At 47.1% G+C, this 17,500-nt stretch overlaps 33 non-coding genes across 33 annotated transcripts in view; 17 read left to right on the top strand and 16 right to left on the bottom strand.

Moving 5' to 3' along the window:
• trnad-guc (transfer RNA aspartic acid (anticodon GUC)) overlaps window positions 1-39 on the bottom strand; it is a 72-nt gene extending 33 nt beyond the window's left edge. The window contains exon 1 of the tRNA in view: window positions 1-39. This exon is cut by the window's left edge and continues 33 nt beyond it. This is a non-coding gene — a tRNA (tRNA-Asp).
• Window positions 40-166: 127 nt separating this feature from the next.
• On the bottom strand, window positions 167-238 carry trnap-ugg (transfer RNA proline (anticodon UGG)). The gene has a single exon. It is a non-coding gene; the product is annotated as a tRNA-Pro (tRNA).
• Window positions 239-1,285: 1,047 nt separating this feature from the next.
• Window positions 1,286-1,357, top strand: trnap-agg (transfer RNA proline (anticodon AGG)). The gene has a single exon. It is a non-coding gene; the product is annotated as a tRNA-Pro (tRNA).
• A 453-nt stretch (window positions 1,358-1,810) lies between these two features.
• trnag-gcc (transfer RNA glycine (anticodon GCC)) lies at window positions 1,811-1,881 on the top strand. Its single transcript has one exon. It is a non-coding gene; the product is annotated as a tRNA-Gly (tRNA).
• A 275-nt stretch (window positions 1,882-2,156) lies between these two features.
• Window positions 2,157-2,228, bottom strand: trnap-ugg (transfer RNA proline (anticodon UGG)). Its single transcript has one exon. It is a non-coding gene; the product is annotated as a tRNA-Pro (tRNA).
• Window positions 2,229-3,276: 1,048 nt separating this feature from the next.
• Window positions 3,277-3,348, top strand: trnap-agg (transfer RNA proline (anticodon AGG)). The gene has a single exon. It is a non-coding gene; the product is annotated as a tRNA-Pro (tRNA).
• A 453-nt stretch (window positions 3,349-3,801) lies between these two features.
• trnag-gcc (transfer RNA glycine (anticodon GCC)) lies at window positions 3,802-3,872 on the top strand. Its single transcript has one exon. It is a non-coding gene; the product is annotated as a tRNA-Gly (tRNA).
• Window positions 3,873-3,947: 75 nt separating this feature from the next.
• On the bottom strand, window positions 3,948-4,019 carry trnad-guc (transfer RNA aspartic acid (anticodon GUC)). The gene has a single exon. It is a non-coding gene; the product is annotated as a tRNA-Asp (tRNA).
• Window positions 4,020-4,147: 128 nt separating this feature from the next.
• On the bottom strand, window positions 4,148-4,219 carry trnap-ugg (transfer RNA proline (anticodon UGG)). Its single transcript has one exon. It is a non-coding gene; the product is annotated as a tRNA-Pro (tRNA).
• Window positions 4,220-5,266: 1,047 nt separating this feature from the next.
• On the top strand, window positions 5,267-5,338 carry trnap-agg (transfer RNA proline (anticodon AGG)). Its single transcript has one exon. It is a non-coding gene; the product is annotated as a tRNA-Pro (tRNA).
• A 453-nt stretch (window positions 5,339-5,791) lies between these two features.
• trnag-gcc (transfer RNA glycine (anticodon GCC)) lies at window positions 5,792-5,862 on the top strand. The gene has a single exon. It is a non-coding gene; the product is annotated as a tRNA-Gly (tRNA).
• A 75-nt stretch (window positions 5,863-5,937) lies between these two features.
• trnad-guc (transfer RNA aspartic acid (anticodon GUC)) lies at window positions 5,938-6,009 on the bottom strand. Its single transcript has one exon. It is a non-coding gene; the product is annotated as a tRNA-Asp (tRNA).
• A 128-nt stretch (window positions 6,010-6,137) lies between these two features.
• On the bottom strand, window positions 6,138-6,209 carry trnap-ugg (transfer RNA proline (anticodon UGG)). The gene has a single exon. It is a non-coding gene; the product is annotated as a tRNA-Pro (tRNA).
• Window positions 6,210-7,255: 1,046 nt separating this feature from the next.
• Window positions 7,256-7,327, top strand: trnap-agg (transfer RNA proline (anticodon AGG)). The gene has a single exon. It is a non-coding gene; the product is annotated as a tRNA-Pro (tRNA).
• A 453-nt stretch (window positions 7,328-7,780) lies between these two features.
• On the top strand, window positions 7,781-7,851 carry trnag-gcc (transfer RNA glycine (anticodon GCC)). The gene has a single exon. It is a non-coding gene; the product is annotated as a tRNA-Gly (tRNA).
• Window positions 7,852-8,126: 275 nt separating this feature from the next.
• trnap-ugg (transfer RNA proline (anticodon UGG)) lies at window positions 8,127-8,198 on the bottom strand. The gene has a single exon. It is a non-coding gene; the product is annotated as a tRNA-Pro (tRNA).
• Window positions 8,199-9,244: 1,046 nt separating this feature from the next.
• On the top strand, window positions 9,245-9,316 carry trnap-agg (transfer RNA proline (anticodon AGG)). The gene has a single exon. It is a non-coding gene; the product is annotated as a tRNA-Pro (tRNA).
• A 453-nt stretch (window positions 9,317-9,769) lies between these two features.
• Window positions 9,770-9,840, top strand: trnag-gcc (transfer RNA glycine (anticodon GCC)). Its single transcript has one exon. It is a non-coding gene; the product is annotated as a tRNA-Gly (tRNA).
• Window positions 9,841-9,915: 75 nt separating this feature from the next.
• Window positions 9,916-9,987, bottom strand: trnad-guc (transfer RNA aspartic acid (anticodon GUC)). Its single transcript has one exon. It is a non-coding gene; the product is annotated as a tRNA-Asp (tRNA).
• Window positions 9,988-10,115: 128 nt separating this feature from the next.
• Window positions 10,116-10,187, bottom strand: trnap-ugg (transfer RNA proline (anticodon UGG)). The gene has a single exon. It is a non-coding gene; the product is annotated as a tRNA-Pro (tRNA).
• Window positions 10,188-11,234: 1,047 nt separating this feature from the next.
• trnap-agg (transfer RNA proline (anticodon AGG)) lies at window positions 11,235-11,306 on the top strand. Its single transcript has one exon. It is a non-coding gene; the product is annotated as a tRNA-Pro (tRNA).
• Window positions 11,307-11,759: 453 nt separating this feature from the next.
• Window positions 11,760-11,830, top strand: trnag-gcc (transfer RNA glycine (anticodon GCC)). The gene has a single exon. It is a non-coding gene; the product is annotated as a tRNA-Gly (tRNA).
• Window positions 11,831-11,905: 75 nt separating this feature from the next.
• On the bottom strand, window positions 11,906-11,977 carry trnad-guc (transfer RNA aspartic acid (anticodon GUC)). The gene has a single exon. It is a non-coding gene; the product is annotated as a tRNA-Asp (tRNA).
• Window positions 11,978-12,105: 128 nt separating this feature from the next.
• On the bottom strand, window positions 12,106-12,177 carry trnap-ugg (transfer RNA proline (anticodon UGG)). Its single transcript has one exon. It is a non-coding gene; the product is annotated as a tRNA-Pro (tRNA).
• Window positions 12,178-13,225: 1,048 nt separating this feature from the next.
• Window positions 13,226-13,297, top strand: trnap-agg (transfer RNA proline (anticodon AGG)). The gene has a single exon. It is a non-coding gene; the product is annotated as a tRNA-Pro (tRNA).
• A 452-nt stretch (window positions 13,298-13,749) lies between these two features.
• Window positions 13,750-13,820, top strand: trnag-gcc (transfer RNA glycine (anticodon GCC)). Its single transcript has one exon. It is a non-coding gene; the product is annotated as a tRNA-Gly (tRNA).
• A 75-nt stretch (window positions 13,821-13,895) lies between these two features.
• trnad-guc (transfer RNA aspartic acid (anticodon GUC)) lies at window positions 13,896-13,967 on the bottom strand. The gene has a single exon. It is a non-coding gene; the product is annotated as a tRNA-Asp (tRNA).
• A 127-nt stretch (window positions 13,968-14,094) lies between these two features.
• On the bottom strand, window positions 14,095-14,166 carry trnap-ugg (transfer RNA proline (anticodon UGG)). The gene has a single exon. It is a non-coding gene; the product is annotated as a tRNA-Pro (tRNA).
• Window positions 14,167-15,199: 1,033 nt separating this feature from the next.
• trnap-agg (transfer RNA proline (anticodon AGG)) lies at window positions 15,200-15,271 on the top strand. Its single transcript has one exon. It is a non-coding gene; the product is annotated as a tRNA-Pro (tRNA).
• A 452-nt stretch (window positions 15,272-15,723) lies between these two features.
• On the top strand, window positions 15,724-15,794 carry trnag-gcc (transfer RNA glycine (anticodon GCC)). Its single transcript has one exon. It is a non-coding gene; the product is annotated as a tRNA-Gly (tRNA).
• A 75-nt stretch (window positions 15,795-15,869) lies between these two features.
• trnad-guc (transfer RNA aspartic acid (anticodon GUC)) lies at window positions 15,870-15,941 on the bottom strand. The gene has a single exon. It is a non-coding gene; the product is annotated as a tRNA-Asp (tRNA).
• A 128-nt stretch (window positions 15,942-16,069) lies between these two features.
• Window positions 16,070-16,141, bottom strand: trnap-ugg (transfer RNA proline (anticodon UGG)). Its single transcript has one exon. It is a non-coding gene; the product is annotated as a tRNA-Pro (tRNA).
• A 1,043-nt stretch (window positions 16,142-17,184) lies between these two features.
• On the top strand, window positions 17,185-17,256 carry trnap-agg (transfer RNA proline (anticodon AGG)). The gene has a single exon. It is a non-coding gene; the product is annotated as a tRNA-Pro (tRNA).
• The last annotated feature ends 244 nt before the right edge of the window (window positions 17,257-17,500 follow it).

Below are 17,500 nucleotides of genomic sequence, written 5' to 3'. Positions count from 1 at the left end.
CGTGACAGGCGGGGATACTGACCACTATACTAACGAGGAAGGCACACGCTCCCTGCCACTATGGCAACGCATTTAGTTGCAAAGCGTCTAAGTCAAAACTGCCTGCTGAGCTTAATGGTTTACGGATCGAAAACAGTATAGTACAAAACAATTAAAAAAAAAAAAAGGGCTCGTCCGGGATTTGAACCCGGGACCTCTCGCACCCAAAGCGAGAATCATACCCCTAGACCAACGAGCCAGCTTTCGGTTTTATCCGGCGGCCGACGCGTGATTCAGTCTCTGGCAGCAAAATAAGTGCAGCATGACCAGAGTCCCGTTCCGTCTGCCGGTGCGGAATGCTGCTGGCACCTCAGAGGAGGGGGGGCTTAATACTCGCCAACGCAACCTTCTTTATTTTTTGGCATTCTTATAGTGCTGCTTTTTTTTTTTTTTTTTTTTTTTTTTTTTTTTTTTATTTTTTAAATTCGCAGCACGAAAACTAGGATTCACATGTGTTTCACGTAACACTTTTTCAATTCATTCATCTGGTCACAGTGTTTTACCGCTACAGCAGGACCCGGCAATGCTTTTAATGCAATCGGCATTAAAAGCTGCCACGTCAGTGGAGAACTGCACGAGTACTCTCGCTCTCATTTCAGACAAGGGGATTTGAATTGCCTTCTAGCCGCTCTCGCTCACGCCGGGCGCCGTGGCGTGTGTCTGTAATGCCAGCTACAGGGGCAGGTTGAGGCTGGCGGATCGCTTGAGCACGGGAGCTCTGTGCTGCAACTGGCTGTGCCGATCGGGAGTCCGCACTTAGCACGGCATCGACATGGCATTTCTGGGGGAGCTCGTGAATGCCAGGTCGTCTAAGGAGGGGTGAACCGGCCCAGGTCGGGAACGGAGCAGGTCAAAACCCCCGTGTCGCACCAGTAGTGGGACTGCTCCTGTGAGCGGATGTTGCAGTGCATCCTTTGCAAAACAACGAAACCCAGCCTCCTTTTTTTTCTATTTATTTTTTGAAGTACATGCTGACTAACTGATCCATTCCAAACATATCAAAACGAAATCCCACCTAAACTACTTTCCTCATTTATAGCGACCGCTTCTCGATGAACATAGAAATGCTAGCCGCCAGTTAAAGAAGTCAGACGGCCCAAACAGGCAACAGCACACAGCTCGGAGACACGGCAAAATTACAGTGGTCTCGACAGGTACACCCAATAGAAAAACGTCTCCCATCTAACAGAACAGCTAGGTCTGCACTTCTTTGGAAACTCGGGGGACCACAACAGTGGCAGGCGCTGGCTCGTTGGTCTAGGGGTATGATTCTCGCTTAGGGTGCGAGAGGTCCCGGGTTCAAATCCCGGACGAGCCCGTTTTTAATTCTTTTGTATTACACTTTTCCAATTACTATGCATTGCCGATACGCACGCTCAAATTCCATGAACAACAATATCACAGCGACCAAGGGCTGATTGCACAATGGTTAAACGAGGACTGCAGTCTTTGTTGAGTCTGCAAAGCAACTGCTTATGCATTAAACACAATTCTGACGTAACAGACTATAAAACCATTCAGCATCGAGTTTCTGTAGTTTATACAGCACTGTTTATTTTGGTAACGCATGTGCTTGTTTTTTTTTTTTTTTTTTGGTATGTAGTTTAAAACAACCACAAAACTAGTGTAACAGATGGGCATTTTGTAGGTACAATTGTTTGTGTACATGTACAATCTAGCACTAGAACGGGTTAATTCATCTTTTCACACTGCACTAGATGCTGCTAATACATTACCTACCTCAAGCAAACCTCAAGCAAACGTCAAGCAAGCATTGGTGGTTCAGTGGTAGAATTCTCGCCTGCCACGCGGGAGGCCCGGGTTCGATTCCCGGCCAATGCAACCTTCTTTTTTACTTTATGTATACAATTACAGCCACACGCACCTGCCTTCAATCAGTAAAAAAAAAAAAAAAATCTCCCCGTCGGGGAATTGAATCCCGGTCTCCCGCGTGACAGGCGGGGATACTGACCACTATACTAACGAGGAAGGCACACGCTCCCTGCCACTATGGCAACGCATTTAGTTGCAAAGCGTCTAAGTCAAAACTGCCTGCTGAGCTTAATGGTTTACGGATCGAAAACAGTATAGTACAAAACAATTAAAAAAAAAAAAACGGGCTCGTCCGGGATTTGAACCCGGGACCTCTCGCACCCAAAGCGAGAATCATACCCCTAGACCAACGAGCCAGCTTTCGGTTTTATCCGGCGGCCGACGCGTGATTCAGTCTCTGGCAGCAAAATAAGTGCAGCATGACCAGAGTCCCGTTCCGTCTGCCGGTGCGGAATGCTGCTGGCACCTCAGAGGAGGGGGGGCTTAATACTCGCCAACGCAACCTTCTTTATTTTTTGGCATTCTTATAGTGCTGCTTTTTTTTTTTTTTTTTTTTTTTTTTTTTTTTTTTTATTTTTTAAATTCGCAGCACGAAAACTAGGATTCACATGTGTTTCACGTAACACTTTTTCAATTCATTCATCTGGTCACAGTGTTTTACCGCTACAGCAGGACCCGGCAATGCTTTTAATGCAATCGGCATTAAAAGCTGCCACGTCAGTGGAGAACTGCACGAGTACTCTCGCTCTCATTTCAGACAAGGGGATTTGAATTGCCTTCTAGCCGCTCTCGCTCACGCCGGGCGCCGTGGCGTGTGTCTGTAATGCCAGCTACAGGGGCAGGTTGAGGCTGGCGGATCGCTTGAGCACGGGAGCTCTGTGCTGCAACTGGCTGTGCCGATCGGGAGTCCGCACTTAGCACGGCATCGACATGGCATTTCTGGGGGAGCTCGTGAATGCCAGGTCGTCTAAGGAGGGGTGAACCGGCCCAGGTCGGGAACGGAGCAGGTCAAAACCCCCGTGTCGCACCAGTAGTGGGACTGCTCCTGTGAGCGGATGTTGCAGTGCATCCTTTGCAAAACAACGAAACCCAGCCTCCTTTTTTTTCTATTTATTTTTTGAAGTACATGCTGACTAACTGATCCATTCCAAACATATCAAAACGAAATCCCACCTAAACTACTTTCCTCATTTATAGCGACCGCTTCTCGATGAACATAGAAATGCTAGCCGCCAGTTAAAGAAGTCAGACGGCCCAAACAGGCAACAGCACACAGCTCGGAGACACGGCAAAATTACAGTGGTCTCGACAGGTACACCCAATAGAAAAACGTCTCCCATCTAACAGAACAGCTAGGTCTGCACTTCTTTGGAAACTCGGGGGACCACAACAGTGGCAGGCGCTGGCTCGTTGGTCTAGGGGTATGATTCTCGCTTAGGGTGCGAGAGGTCCCGGGTTCAAATCCCGGACGAGCCCGTTTTTAATTCTTTTGTATTACACTTTTCCAATTACTATGCATTGCCGATACGCACGCTCAAATTCCATGAACAACAATATCACAGCGACCAAGGGCTGATTGCACAATGGTTAAACGAGGACTGCAGTCTTTGTTGAGTCTGCAAAGCAACTGCTTATGCATTAAACACAATTCTGACGTAACAGACTATAAAACCATTCAGCATCGAGTTTCTGTAGTTTATACAGCACTGTTTATTTTGGTAACGCATGTGCTTGTTTTTTTTTTTTTTTTTTGGTATGTAGTTTAAAACAACCACAAAACTAGTGTAACAGATGGGCATTTTGTAGGTACAATTGTTTGTGTACATGTACAATCTAGCACTAGAACGGGTTAATTCATCTTTTCACACTGCACTAGATGCTGCTAATACATTACCTACCTCAAGCAAACCTCAAGCAAACGTCAAGCAAGCATTGGTGGTTCAGTGGTAGAATTCTCGCCTGCCACGCGGGAGGCCCGGGTTCGATTCCCGGCCAATGCAACCTTCTTTTTTACTTTATGTATACAATTACAGCCACACGCACCTGCCTTCAATCAGTAAAAAAAAAAAAAAAATCTCCCCGTCGGGGAATTGAACCCCGGTCTCCCGCGTGACAGGCGGGGATACTGACCACTATACTAACGAGGAAGGCACACGCTCCCTGCCACTATGGCAACGCATTTAGTTGCAAAGCGTCTAAGTCAAAACTGCCTGCTGAGCTTAATGGTTTACGGATCGAAAACAGTATAGTACAAAACAATTAAAAAAAAAAAAACGGGCTCGTCCGGGATTTGAACCCGGGACCTCTCGCACCCAAAGCGAGAATCATACCCCTAGACCAACGAGCCAGCTTTCGGTTTTATCCGGCGGCCGACGCGTGATTCAGTCTCTGGCAGCAAAATAAGTGCAGCATGACCAGAGTCCCGTTCCGTCTGCCGGTGCGGAATGCTGCTGGCACCTCAGAGGAGGGGGGGCTTAATACTCGCCAACGCAACCTTCTTTATTTTTTGGCATTCTTATAGTGCTGCTTTTTTTTTTTTTTTTTTTTTTTTTTTTTTTTTTTATTTTTTAAATTCGCAGCACGAAAACTAGGATTCACATGTGTTTCACGTAACACTTTTTCAATTCATTCATCTGGTCACAGTGTTTTACCGCTACAGCAGGACCCGGCAATGCTTTTAATGCAATCGGCATTAAAAGCTGCCACGTCAGTGGAGAACTGCACGAGTACTCTCGCTCTCATTTCAGACAAGGGGATTTGAATTGCCTTCTAGCCGCTCTCGCTCACGCCGGGCGCCGTGGCGTGTGTCTGTAATGCCAGCTACAGGGGCAGGTTGAGGCTGGCGGATCGCTTGAGCACGGGAGCTCTGTGCTGCAACTGGCTGTGCCGATCGGGAGTCCGCACTTAGCACGGCATCGACATGGCATTTCTGGGGGAGCTCGTGAATGCCAGGTCGTCTAAGGAGGGGTGAACCGGCCCAGGTCGGGAACGGAGCAGGTCAAAACCCCCGTGTCGCACCAGTAGTGGGACTGCTCCTGTGAGCGGATGTTGCAGTGCATCCTTTGCAAAACAACGAAACCCAGCCTCCTTTTTTTTCTATTTATTTTTTGAAGTACATGCTGACTAACTGATCCATTCCAAACATATCAAAACGAAATCCCACCTAAACTACTTTCCTCATTTATAGCGACCGCTTCTCGATGAACATAGAAATGCTAGCCGCCAGTTAAAGAAGTCAGACGGCCCAAACAGGCAACAGCACACAGCTCGGAGACACGGCAAAATTACAGTGGTCTCGACAGGTACACCCAATAGAAAAACGTCTCCCATCTAACAGAACAGCTAGGTCTGCACTTCTTTGGAAACTCGGGGGACCACAACAGTGGCAGGCGCTGGCTCGTTGGTCTAGGGGTATGATTCTCGCTTAGGGTGCGAGAGGTCCCGGGTTCAAATCCCAGACGAGCCCGTTTTTAATTCTTTTGTATTACACTTTTCCAATTACTATGCATTGCCGATACGCACGCTCAAATTCCATGAACAACAATATCACAGCGACCAAGGGCTGATTGCACAATGGTTAAACGAGGACTGCAGTCTTTGTTGAGTCTGCAAAGCAACTGCTTATGCATTAAACACAATTCTGACGTAACAGACTATAAAACCATTCAGCATCGAGTTTCTGTAGTTTATACAGCACTGTTTATTTTGGTAACGCATGTGCTTGTTTTTTTTTTTTTTTTTTGGTATGTAGTTTAAAACAACCACAAAACTAGTGTAACAGATGGGCATTTTGTAGGTACAATTGTTTGTGTACATGTACAATCTAGCACTAGAACGGGTTAATTCATCTTTTCACACTGCACTAGATGCTGCTAATACATTACCTACCTCAAGCAAACCTCAAGCAAACGTCAAGCAAGCATTGGTGGTTCAGTGGTAGAATTCTCGCCTGCCACGCGGGAGGCCCGGGTTCGATTCCCGGCCAATGCAACCTTCTTTTTTACTTTATGTATACAATTACAGCCACACGCACCTGCCTTCAATCAGTAAAAAAAAAAAAAAAATCTCCCCGTCGGGGAATTGAACCCCGGTCTCCCGCGTGACAGGCGGGGATACTGACCACTATACTAACGAGGAAGGCACACGCTCCCTGCCACTATGGCAACGCATTTAGTTGCAAAGCGTCTAAGTCAAAACTGCCTGCTGAGCTTAATGGTTTACGGATCGAAAACAGTATAGTACAAAACAATTAAAAAAAAAAAAACGGGCTCGTCCGGGATTTGAACCCGGGACCTCTCGCACCCAAAGCGAGAATCATACCCCTAGACCAACGAGCCAGCTTTCGGTTTTATCCGGCGGCCGACGCGTGATTCAGTCTCTGGCAGCAAAATAAGTGCAGCATGACCAGAGTCCCGTTCCGTCTGCCGGTGCGGAATGCTGCTGGCACCTCAGAGGAGGGGGGGCTTAATACTCGCCAACGCAACCTTCTTTATTTTTTGGCATTCTTATAGTGCTGCTTTTTTTTTTTTTTATTTTTTTTTTTTTTTTTTTATTTTTTAAATTCGCAGCACGAAAACTAGGATTCACATGTGTTTCACGTAACACTTTTTCAATTCATTCATCTGGTCACAGTGTTTTACCGCTACAGCAGGACCCGGCAATGCTTTTAATGCAATCGGCATTAAAAGCTGCCACGTCAGTGGAGAACTGCACGAGTACTCTCGCTCTCATTTCAGACAAGGGGATTTGAATTGCCTTCTAGCCGCTCTCGCTCACGCCGGGCGCCGTGGCGTGTGTCTGTAATGCCAGCTACAGGGGCAGGTTGAGGCTGGCGGATTGCTTGAGCACGGGAGCTCTGTGCTGCAACTGGCTGTGCCGATCGGGAGTCCGCACTTAGCACGGCATCGACATGGCATTTCTGGGGGAGCTCGTGAATGCCAGGTCGTCTAAGGAGGGGTGAACCGGCCCAGGTCGGGAACGGAGCAGGTCAAAACCCCCGTGTCGCACCAGTAGTGGGACTGCTCCTGTGAGCGGATGTTGCAGTGCATCCTTTGCAAAACAACGAAACCCAGCCTCCTTTTTTTTCTATTTATTTTTTGAAGTACATGCTGACTAACTGATCCATTCCAAACATATCAAAACGAAATCCCACCTAAACTACTTTCCTCATTTATAGCGACCGCTTCTCGATGAACATAGAAATGCTAGCCGCCAGTTAAAGAAGTCAGACGGCCCAAACAGGCAACAGCACACAGCTCGGAGACACGGCAAAATTACAGTGGTCTCGACAGGTACACCCAATAGAAAAACGTCTCCCATCTAACAGAACAGCTAGGTCTGCACTTCTTTGGAAACTCGGGGGACCACAACAGTGGCAGGCGCTGGCTCGTTGGTCTAGGGGTATGATTCTCGCTTAGGGTGCGAGAGGTCCCGGGTTCAAATCCCGGACGAGCCCGTTTTTAATTCTTTTGTATTACACTTTTCCAATTACTATGCATTGCCGATACGCACGCTCAAATTCCATGAACAACAATATCACAGCGACCAAGGGCTGATTGCACAATGGTTAAACGAGGACTGCAGTCTTTGTTGAGTCTGCAAAGCAACTGCTTATGCATTAAACACAATTCTGACGTAACAGACTATAAAACCATTCAGCATCGAGTTTCTGTAGTTTATACAGCACTGTTTATTTTGGTAACGCATGTGCTTGTTTTTTTTGTTTTTTTTTGGTATGTAGTTTAAAACAACCACAAAACTAGTGTAACAGATGGGCATTTTGTAGGTACAATTGTTTGTGTACATGTACAATCTAGCACTAGAACGGGTTAATTCATCTTTTCACACTGCACTAGATGCTGCTAATACATTACCTACCTCAAGCAAACCTCAAGCAAACGTCAAGCAAGCATTGGTGGTTCAGTGGTAGAATTCTCGCCTGCCACGCGGGAGGCCCGGGTTCGATTCCCGGCCAATGCAACCTTCTTTTTTACTTTATGTATACAATTACAGCCACACGCACCTGCCTTCAATCAGTAAAAAAAAAAAAAAAATCTCCCCGTCGGGGAATTGAATCCCGGTCTCCCGCGTGACAGGCGGGGATACTGACCACTATACTAACGAGGAAGGCACACGCTCCCTGCCACTATGGCAACGCATTTAGTTGCAAAGCGTCTAAGTCAAAACTGCCTGCTGAGCTTAATGGTTTACGGATCGAAAACAGTATAGTACAAAACAATTAAAAAAAAAAAAACGGGCTCGTCCGGGATTTGAACCCGGGACCTCTCGCACCCAAAGCGAGAATCATACCCCTAGACCAACGAGCCAGCTTTCGGTTTTATCCGGCGGCCGACGCGTGATTCAGTCTCTGGCAGCAAAATAAGTGCAGCATGACCAGAGTCCCGTTCCGTCTGCCGGTGCGGAATGCTGCTGGCACCTCAGAGGAGGGGGGGCTTAATACTCGCCAACGCAACCTTCTTTATTTTTTGGCATTCTTATAGTGCTGCTTTTTTTTTTTTTTTTTTTTTTTTTTTTTTTTTTTTTTTTTAAATTCGCAGCACGAAAACTAGGATTCACATGTGTTTCACGTAACACTTTTTCAATTCATTCATCTGGTCACAGTGTTTTACCGCTACAGCAGGACCCGGCAATGCTTTTAATGCAATCGGCATTAAAAGCTGCCACGTCAGTGGAGAACTGCACGAGTACTCTCGCTCTCATTTCAGACAAGGGGATTTGAATTGCCTTCTAGCCGCTCTCGCTCACGCCGGGCGCCGTGGCGTGTGTCTGTAATGCCAGCTACAGGGGCAGGTTGAGGCTGGCGGATCGCTTGAGCACGGGAGCTCTGTGCTGCAACTGGCTGTGCCGATCGGGAGTCCGCACTTAGCACGGCATCGACATGGCATTTCTGGGGGAGCTCGTGAATGCCAGGTCGTCTAAGGAGGGGTGAACCGGCCCAGGTCGGGAACGGAGCAGGTCAAAACCCCCGTGTCGCACCAGTAGTGGGACTGCTCCTGTGAGCGGATGTTGCAGTGCATCCTTTGCAAAACAACGAAACCCAGCCTCCTTTTTTTTCTATTTATTTTTTGAAGTACATGCTGACTAACTGATCCATTCCAAACATATCAAAACGAAATCCCACCTAAACTACTTTCCTCATTTATAGCGACCGCTTCTCGATGAACATAGAAATGCTAGCCGCCAGTTAAAGAAGTCAGACGGCCCAAACAGGCAACAGCACACAGCTCGGAGACACGGCAAAATTACAGTGGTCTCGACAGGTACACCCAATAGAAAAACGTCTCCCATCTAACAGAACAGCTAGGTCTGCACTTCTTTGGAAACTCGGGGAACCACAACAGTGGCAGGCGCTGGCTCGTTGGTCTAGGGGTATGATTCTCGCTTAGGGTGCGAGAGGTCCCGGGTTTAAATCCCGGACGAGCCCGTTTTTAATTCTTTTGTATTACACTTTTCCAATTACTATGCATTGCCGATACGCACGCTCAAAATCCATGAACAACAATATCACAGCGACCAAGGGCTGATTGCACAATGGTTAAACGAGGACTGCAGTCTTTGTTGAGTCTGCAAAGCAACTGCTTATGCATTAAACACAATTCTGACGTAACAGACTATAAAACCATTCAGCATCGAGTTTCTGTAGTTTATACAGCACTGTTTATTTTGGTAACGCATGTGCTTGTTTTTTTTTTTTTTTTTTGGTATGTAGTTTAAAACAACCACAAAACTAGTGTAACAGATGGGCATTTTGTAGGTACAATTGTTTGTGTACATGTACAATCTAGCACTAGAACGGGTTAATTCATCTTTTCACACTGCACTAGATGCTGCTAATACATTACCTACCTCAAGCAAACCTCAAGCAAACGTCAAGCAAGCATTGGTGGTTCAGTGGTAGAATTCTCGCCTGCCACGCGGGAGGCCCGGGTTCGATTCCCGGCCAATGCAACCTTCTTTTTTACTTTATGTATACAATTACAGCCACACGCACCTGCCTTCAATCAGTAAAAAAAAAAAAAAAATCTCCCCGTCGGGGAATTGAACCCCGGTCTCCCGCGTGACAGGCGGGGATACTGACCACTATACTAACGAGGAAGGCACACGCTCCCTGCCACTATGGCAACGCATTTAGTTGCAAAGCGTCTAAGTCAAAACTGCCTGCTGAGCTTAATGGTTTACGGATCGAAAACAGTATAGTACAAAACAATTAAAAAAAAAAAAACGGGCTCGTCCGGGATTTGAACCCGGGACCTCTCGCACCCAAAGCGAGAATCATACCCCTAGACCAACGAGCCAGCTTTCGGTTTTATCCAGCGGCCGACGCGTGATTCAGTCTCTGGCAGCAAAATAAGTGCAGCATGACCAGAGTCCCGTTCCGTCTGCCGGTGCGGAATGCTGCTGGCACCTCAGAGGAGGGGGGGGCTTAATACTCGCCAACGCAACCTTCTTTATTTTTTGGCATTCTTATAGTGCTGCTTTTTTTTTTTTTTTTTTTTTTTTTTTTTTTTTTTTTTTTTAAATTCGCAGCACGAAAACTAGGATTCACATGTGTTTCACGTAACACTTTTTCAATTCATTCATCTGGTCACAGTGTTTTACCGCTACAGCAGGACCCGGCAATGCTTTTAATGCAATCGGCATTAAAAGCTGCCACGTCAGTGGAGAACTGCACGAGTACTCTCGCTCTCATTTCAGACAAGGGGATTTGAATTGCCTTCTAGCCGCTCTCGCTCACGCCGGGCGCCGTGGCGTGTGTCTGTAATGCCAGCTACAGGGGCAGGTTGAGGCTGGCGGATCGCTTGAGCACGGGAGCTCTGTGCTGCAACTGGCTGTGCCGATCGGGAGTCCGCACTTAGCACGGCATCGACATGGCATTTCTGGGGGAGCTCGTGAATGCCAGGTCGTCTAAGGAGGGGTGAACCGGCCCAGGTCGGGAACGGAGCAGGTCAAAACCCCCGTGTCGCACCAGTAGTGGGACTGCTCCTGTGAGCGGATGTTGCAGTGCATCCTTTGCAAAACAACGAAACCCAGCCTCCTTTTTTTTCTATTTATTTTTTGAAGTACATGCTGACTAACTGATCCATTCCAAACATATCAAAACGAAATCCCACCTAAACTACTTTCCTCATTTATAGCGACCGCTTCTCGATGAACATAGAAATGCTAGCCGCCAGTTAAAGAAGTCAGACGGCCCAAACAGGCAACAGCACACAGCTCGGAGACACGGCAAAATTACAGTGGTCTCGACAGGTACACCCAATAGAAAAACGTCTCCCATCTAACAGAACAGCTAGGTCTGCACTTCTTTGGAAACTCGGGGGACCACAACAGTGGCAGGCGCTGGCTCGTTGGTCTAGGGGTATGATTCTCGCTTAGGGTGCGAGAGGTCCCGGGTTCAAATCCCGGACGAGCCCGTTTTTAATTCTTTTGTATTACACTTTTCCAATTACTATGCATTGCCGATACGCACGCTCAAATTCCATGAACAACAATATCACAGCGACCAAGGGCTGATTGCACAATGGTTAAACGAGGACTGCAGTCTTTGTTGAGTCTGCAAAGCAACTGCTTATGCATTAAACACAATTCTGACGTAACAGACTATAAAACCATTCAGCATCGAGTTTCTGTAGTTTATACAGCACTGTTTATTTTGGTAACGCATGTGCTTGTTTTTTTTTTTTTTTTTTGGTATGTAGTTTAAAACAACCACAAAACTAGTGTAACAGATGGGCATTTTGTAGGTACAATTGTTTGTGTACATGTACAATCTAGCACTAGAACGGGTTAATTCATCTTTTCACACTGCACTAGATGCTGCTAATACATTACCTACCTCAAGCAAACCTCAAGCAAACGTCAAGCAAGCATTGGTGGTTCAGTGGTAGAATTCTCGCCTGCCACGCGGGAGGCCCGGGTTCGATTCCCGGCCAATGCAACCTTCTTTTTTACTTTATGTATACAATTACAGCCACACGCACCTGCCTTCAATCAGTAAAAAAAAAAAAAAAATCTCCCCGTCGGGGAATTGAACCCCGGTCTCCCGCGTGACAGGCGGGGATACTGACCACTATACTAACGAGGAAGGCACACGCTCCCTGCCACTATGGCAACGCATTTAGTTGCAAAGCGTCTAAGTCAAAACTGCCTGCTGAGCTTAATGGTTTACGGATCGAAAACAGTATAGTACAAAACAATTAAAAAAAAAAAAACGGGCTCGTCCGGGATTTGAACCCGGGACCTCTCGCACCCAAAGCGAGAATCATACCCCTAGACCAACGAGCCAGCTTTCGGTTTTATCCGGCGGCCGACGCGTGATTCAGTCTCTGGCAGCAAAATAAGTGCAGCATGACCAGAGTCCCGTTCCGTCTGCCGGTGCGGAATGCTGCTGGCACCTCAGAGGAGGGGGGGCTTAATACTCGCCAACGCAACCTTCTTTATTTTTTGGCATTCTTATAGTGCTGCTTTTTTTTTTTTTTTTTTTTTTTTTTTTTTTTTTTTTTTTTTTAAATTCGCAGCACGAAAACTAGGATTCACATGTGTTTCACGTAACACTTTTTCAATTCATTCATCTGGTCACAGTGTTTTACCGCTACAGCAGGACCCGGCAATGCTTTTAATGCAATCGGCATTAAAAGCTGCCACGTCAGTGGAGAACTGCACGAGTACTCTCGCTCTCATTTCAGACAAGGGGATTTGAATTGCCTTCTAGCCGCTCTCGCTCACGCCGGGCGCCGTGGCGTGTGTCTGTAATGCCAGCTACAGGGGCAGGTTGAGGCTGGCGGATCGCTTGAGCACGGGAGCTCTGTGCTGCAACTGGCTGTGCCGATCGGGAGTCCGCACTTAGCACGGCATCGACATGGCATTTCTGGGGGAGCTCGTGAATGCCAGGTCGTCTAAGGAGGGGTGAACCGGCCCAGGTCGGGAACGGAGCAGGTCAAAACCCCCGTGTCGCACCAGTAGTGGGACTGCTCCTGTGAGCGGATGTTGCAGTGCATCCTTTGCAAAACAACGAAACCCAGCCTCCTTTTTTTTCTATTTATTTTTTGAAGTACATGCTGACTAACTGATCCATTCCAAACATATCAAAACGAAATCCCACCTAAACTACTTTCCTCATTTATAGCGACCGCTTCTCGATGAACATAGAAATGCTAGCCGCCAGTTAAAGAAGTCAGACGGCCCAAACAGGCAACAGCACACAGCTCGGAGACACGGCAAAATTACAGTGGTCTCGACAGGTACACCCAATAGAAAAACGTCTCCCATCTAACAGAACAGCTAGGTCTGCACTTCTTTGGAAACTCGGGGGACCACAACAGTGGCAGGCGCTGGCTCGTTGGTCTAGGGGTATGATTCTCGCTTAGGGTGCGAGAGGTCCCGGGTTCAAATCCCGGACGAGCCCGTTTTTAATTCTTTTGTATTACACTTTTCCAATTACTATGCATTGCCGATACGCACGCTCAAATTCCATGAACAACAATATCACAGCGACCAAGGGCTGATTGCACAATGGTTAAACGAGGACTGCAGTCTTTGTTGAGTCTGCAAAGCAACTGCTTATGCATTAAACACAATTCTGACGTAACAGACTATAAAACCATTCAGCATCGAGTTTCTGTAGTTTATACAGCACTGTTTATTTTGGTAACGCATGTGCTTGTTTTTTTTTTTTTTTTTGGTATGTAGTTTAAAACAACCACAAAACTAGTGTAACAGATGGGCATTTTGTAGGTACAATTGTTTGTGTACATGTACAATCTAGCACTAGAACGGGTTAATTCATCTTTTCACACTGCACTAGATGCTGCTAATACATTACCTACCTCAAGCAAACCTCAAGCAAACGTCAAGCAAGCATTGGTGGTTCAGTGGTAGAATTCTCGCCTGCCACTCGGGAGGCCCGGGTTCGATTCCCGGCCAATGCAACCTTCTTTTTTACTTTATGTATACAATTACAGCCACACGCACCTGCCTTCAATCAGTAAAAAAAAAAAAAAAATCTCCCCGTCGGGGAATTGAACCCCGGTCTCCCGCGTGACAGGCGGGGATACTGACCACTATACTAACGAGGAAGGCACACGCTCCCTGCCACTATGGCAACGCATTTAGTTGCAAAGCGTCTAAGTCAAAACTGCCTGCTGAGCTTAATGGTTTACGGATCGAAAACAGTATAGTACAAAACAATTAAAAAAAAAAAACGGGCTCGTCCGGGATTTGAACCCGGGACCTCTCGCACCCAAAGCGAGAATCATACCCCTAGACCAACGAGCCAGCTTTCGGTTTTATCCGGCGGCCGACGAGTGATTCAGTCTCTGGCAGCAAAATAAGTGCAGCATGACCAGAGTCCCGTTCCGTCTGCCGGTGCGGAATGCTGCTGGCACCTCAGAGGAGGGGGGGCTTAATACTCGCCAACGCAACCTTCTTTATTTTTTGGCATTCTTATAGTGCTGCTTTTTTTTTTTTTTTTTTTTTTTTTTTTAAATTCGCAGCACGAAAACTAGGATTCACATGTGTTTCACGTAACACTTTTTCAATTCATTCATCTGGTCACAGTGTTTTACCGCTACAGCAGGACCCGGCAATGCTTTTAATGCAATCGGCATTAAAAGCTGCCACGTCAGTGGAGAACTGCACGAGTACTCTCGCTCTCATTTCAGACAAGGGGATTTGAATTGCCTTCTAGCCGCTCTCGCTCACGCCGGGCGCCGTGGCGTGTGTCTGTAATGCCAGCTACAGGGGCAGGTTGAGGCTGGCGGATCGCTTGAGCACGGGAGCTCTGTGCTGCAACTGGCTGTGCCGATCGGGAGTCCGCACTTAGCACGGCATCGACATGGCATTTCTGGGGGAGCTCGTGAATGCCAGGTCGTCTAAGGAGGGGTGAACCGGCCCAGGTCGGGAACGGAGCAGGTCAAAACCCCCGTGTCGCACCAGTAGTGGGACTGCTCCTGTGAGCGGATGTTGCAGTGCATCCTTTGCAAAACAACGAAACCCAGCCTCCTTTTTTTTCTATTTATTTTTTGAAGTACATGCTGACTAACTGATCCATTCCAAACATATCAAAACGAAATCCCACCTAAACTACTTTCCTCATTTATAGCGACCGCTTCTCGATGAACATAGAAATGCTAGCCGCCAGTTAAAGAAGTCAGACGGCCCAAACAGGCAACAGCACACAGCTCGGAGACACGGCAAAATTACAGTGGTCTCGACAGGTACACCCAATAGAAAAACGTCTCCCATCTAACAGAACAGCTAGGTCTGCACTTCTTTGGAAACTCGGGGGACCACAACAGTGGCAGGCGCTGGCTCGTTGGTCTAGGGGTATGATTCTCGCTTAGGGTGCGAGAGGTCCCGGGTTCAAATCCCGGACGAGCCCGTTTTTAATTCTTTTGTATTACACTTTTCCAATTACTATGCATTGCCGATACGCACGCTCAAATTCCATGAACAACAATATCACAGCGACCAAGGGCTGATTGCACAATGGTTAAACGAGGACTGCAGTCTTTGTTGAGTCTGCAAAGCAACTGCTTATGCATTAAACACAATTCTGACGTAACAGACTATAAAACCATTCAGCATCGAGTTTCTGTAGTTTATACAGCACTGTTTATTTTGGTAACGCATGTGCTTGTTTTTTTTTTTTTTTTTGGTATGTAGTTTAAAACAACCACAAAACTAGTGTAACAGATGGGCATTTTGTAGGTACAATTGTTTGTGTACATGTACAATCTAGCACTAGAACGGGTTAATTCATCTTTTCACACTGCACTAGATGCTGCTAATACATTACCTACCTCAAGCAAACCTCAAGCAAACGTCAAGCAAGCATTGGTGGTTCAGTGGTAGAATTCTCGCCTGCCACGCGGGAGGCCCGGGTTCGATTCCCGGCCAATGCAACCTTCTTTTTTACTTTATGTATACAATTACAGCCACACGCACCTGCCTTCAATCAGTAAAAAAAAAAAAAAAATCTCCCCGTCGGGGAATTGAACCCCGGTCTCCCGCGTGACAGGCGGGGATACTGACCACTATACTAACGAGGAAGGCACACGCTCCCTGCCACTATGGCAACGCATTTAGTTGCAAAGCGTCTAAGTCAAAACTGCCTGCTGAGCTTAATGGTTTACGGATCGAAAACAGTATAGTACAAAACAATTAAAAAAAAAAAAACGGGCTCGTCCGGGATTTGAACCCGGGACCTCTCGCACCCAAAGCGAGAATCATACCCCTAGACCAACGAGCCAGCTTTCGGTTTTATCCGGCGGCCGACGCGTGATTCAGTCTCTGGCAGCAAAATAAGTGCAGCATGACCAGAGTCCCGTTCCGTCTGCCGGTGCGGAATGCTGCTGGCACCTCAGAGGAGGGGGGGCTTAATACTCGCCAACGCAACCTTCTTTATTTTTTGGCATTCTTATAGTGCTGCTTTTTTTTTTTTTTTTTTTTTTTTTTTTTTTTTTTTTTAAATTCGCAGCACGAAAACTAGGATTCACATGTGTTTCACGTAACACTTTTTCAATTCATTCATCTGGTCACAGTGTTTTACCGCTACAGCAGGACCCGGCAATGCTTTTAATGCAATCGGCATTAAAAGCTGCCACGTCAGTGGAGAACTGCACGAGTACTCTCGCTCTCATTTCAGACAAGGGGATTTGAATTGCCTTCTAGCCGCTCTCGCTCACGCCGGGCGCCGTGGCGTGTGTCTGTAATGCCAGCTACAGGGGCAGGTTGAGGCTGGCGGATCGCTTGAGCACGGGAGCTCTGTGCTGCAACTGGCTGTGCCGATCGGGAGTCCGCACTTAGCACGGCATCGACATGGCATTTCTGGGGGAGCTCGTGAATGCCAGGTCGTCTAAGGAGGGGTGAACCGGCCCAGGTCGGGAACGGAGCAGGTCAAAACCCCCGTGTCGCACCAGTAGTGGGACTGCTCCTGTGAGCGGATGTTGCAGTGCATCCTTTGCAAAACAACGAAACCCAGCCTCCTTTTTTTTCTATTTATTTTTTGAAGTACATGCTGACTAACTGATCCATTCCAAACATATCAAAACGAAATCCCACCTAAACTACTTTCCTCATTTATAGCGACCGCTTCTCGATGAACATAGAAATGCTAGCCGCCAGTTAAAGAAGTCAGACGGCCCAAACAGGCAACAGCACACAGCTCGGAGACACGGCAAAATTACAGTGGTCTCGACAGGTACACCCAATAGAAAAACGTCTCCCATCTAACAGAACAGCTAGGTCTGCACTTCTTTGGAAACTCGGGGGACCACAACAGTGGCAGGCGCTGGCTCGTTGGTCTAGGGGTATGATTCTCGCTTAGGGTGCGAGAGGTCCCGGGTTCAAATCCCGGACGAGCCCGTTTTTAATTCTTTTGTATTACACTTTTCCAATTACTATGCATTGCCGATACGCACGCTCAAATTCCATGAACAACAATATCACAGCGACCAAGGGCTGATTGCACAATGGTTAAACGAGGACTGCAGTCTTTGTTGAGTCTGCAAAGCAACTGCTTATGCATTAAACACAATTCTGACGTAACAGACTATAAAACCATTCAGCATCGAGTTTCTGTAGTTTATACAGCACTGTTTATTTTGGT

The sequence above is a fragment of the Acipenser ruthenus genome, unplaced genomic scaffold (assembly GCF_902713425.1).
Source record: "Acipenser ruthenus unplaced genomic scaffold, fAciRut3.2 maternal haplotype, whole genome shotgun sequence".
In the NCBI taxonomy this organism is placed as follows: domain Eukaryota; kingdom Metazoa; phylum Chordata; class Actinopteri; order Acipenseriformes; family Acipenseridae; genus Acipenser; species Acipenser ruthenus.
The sequence above is the reverse complement of the archived record's forward strand: the minus strand, read 5'-3'. Positions and strand labels throughout refer to the sequence as shown.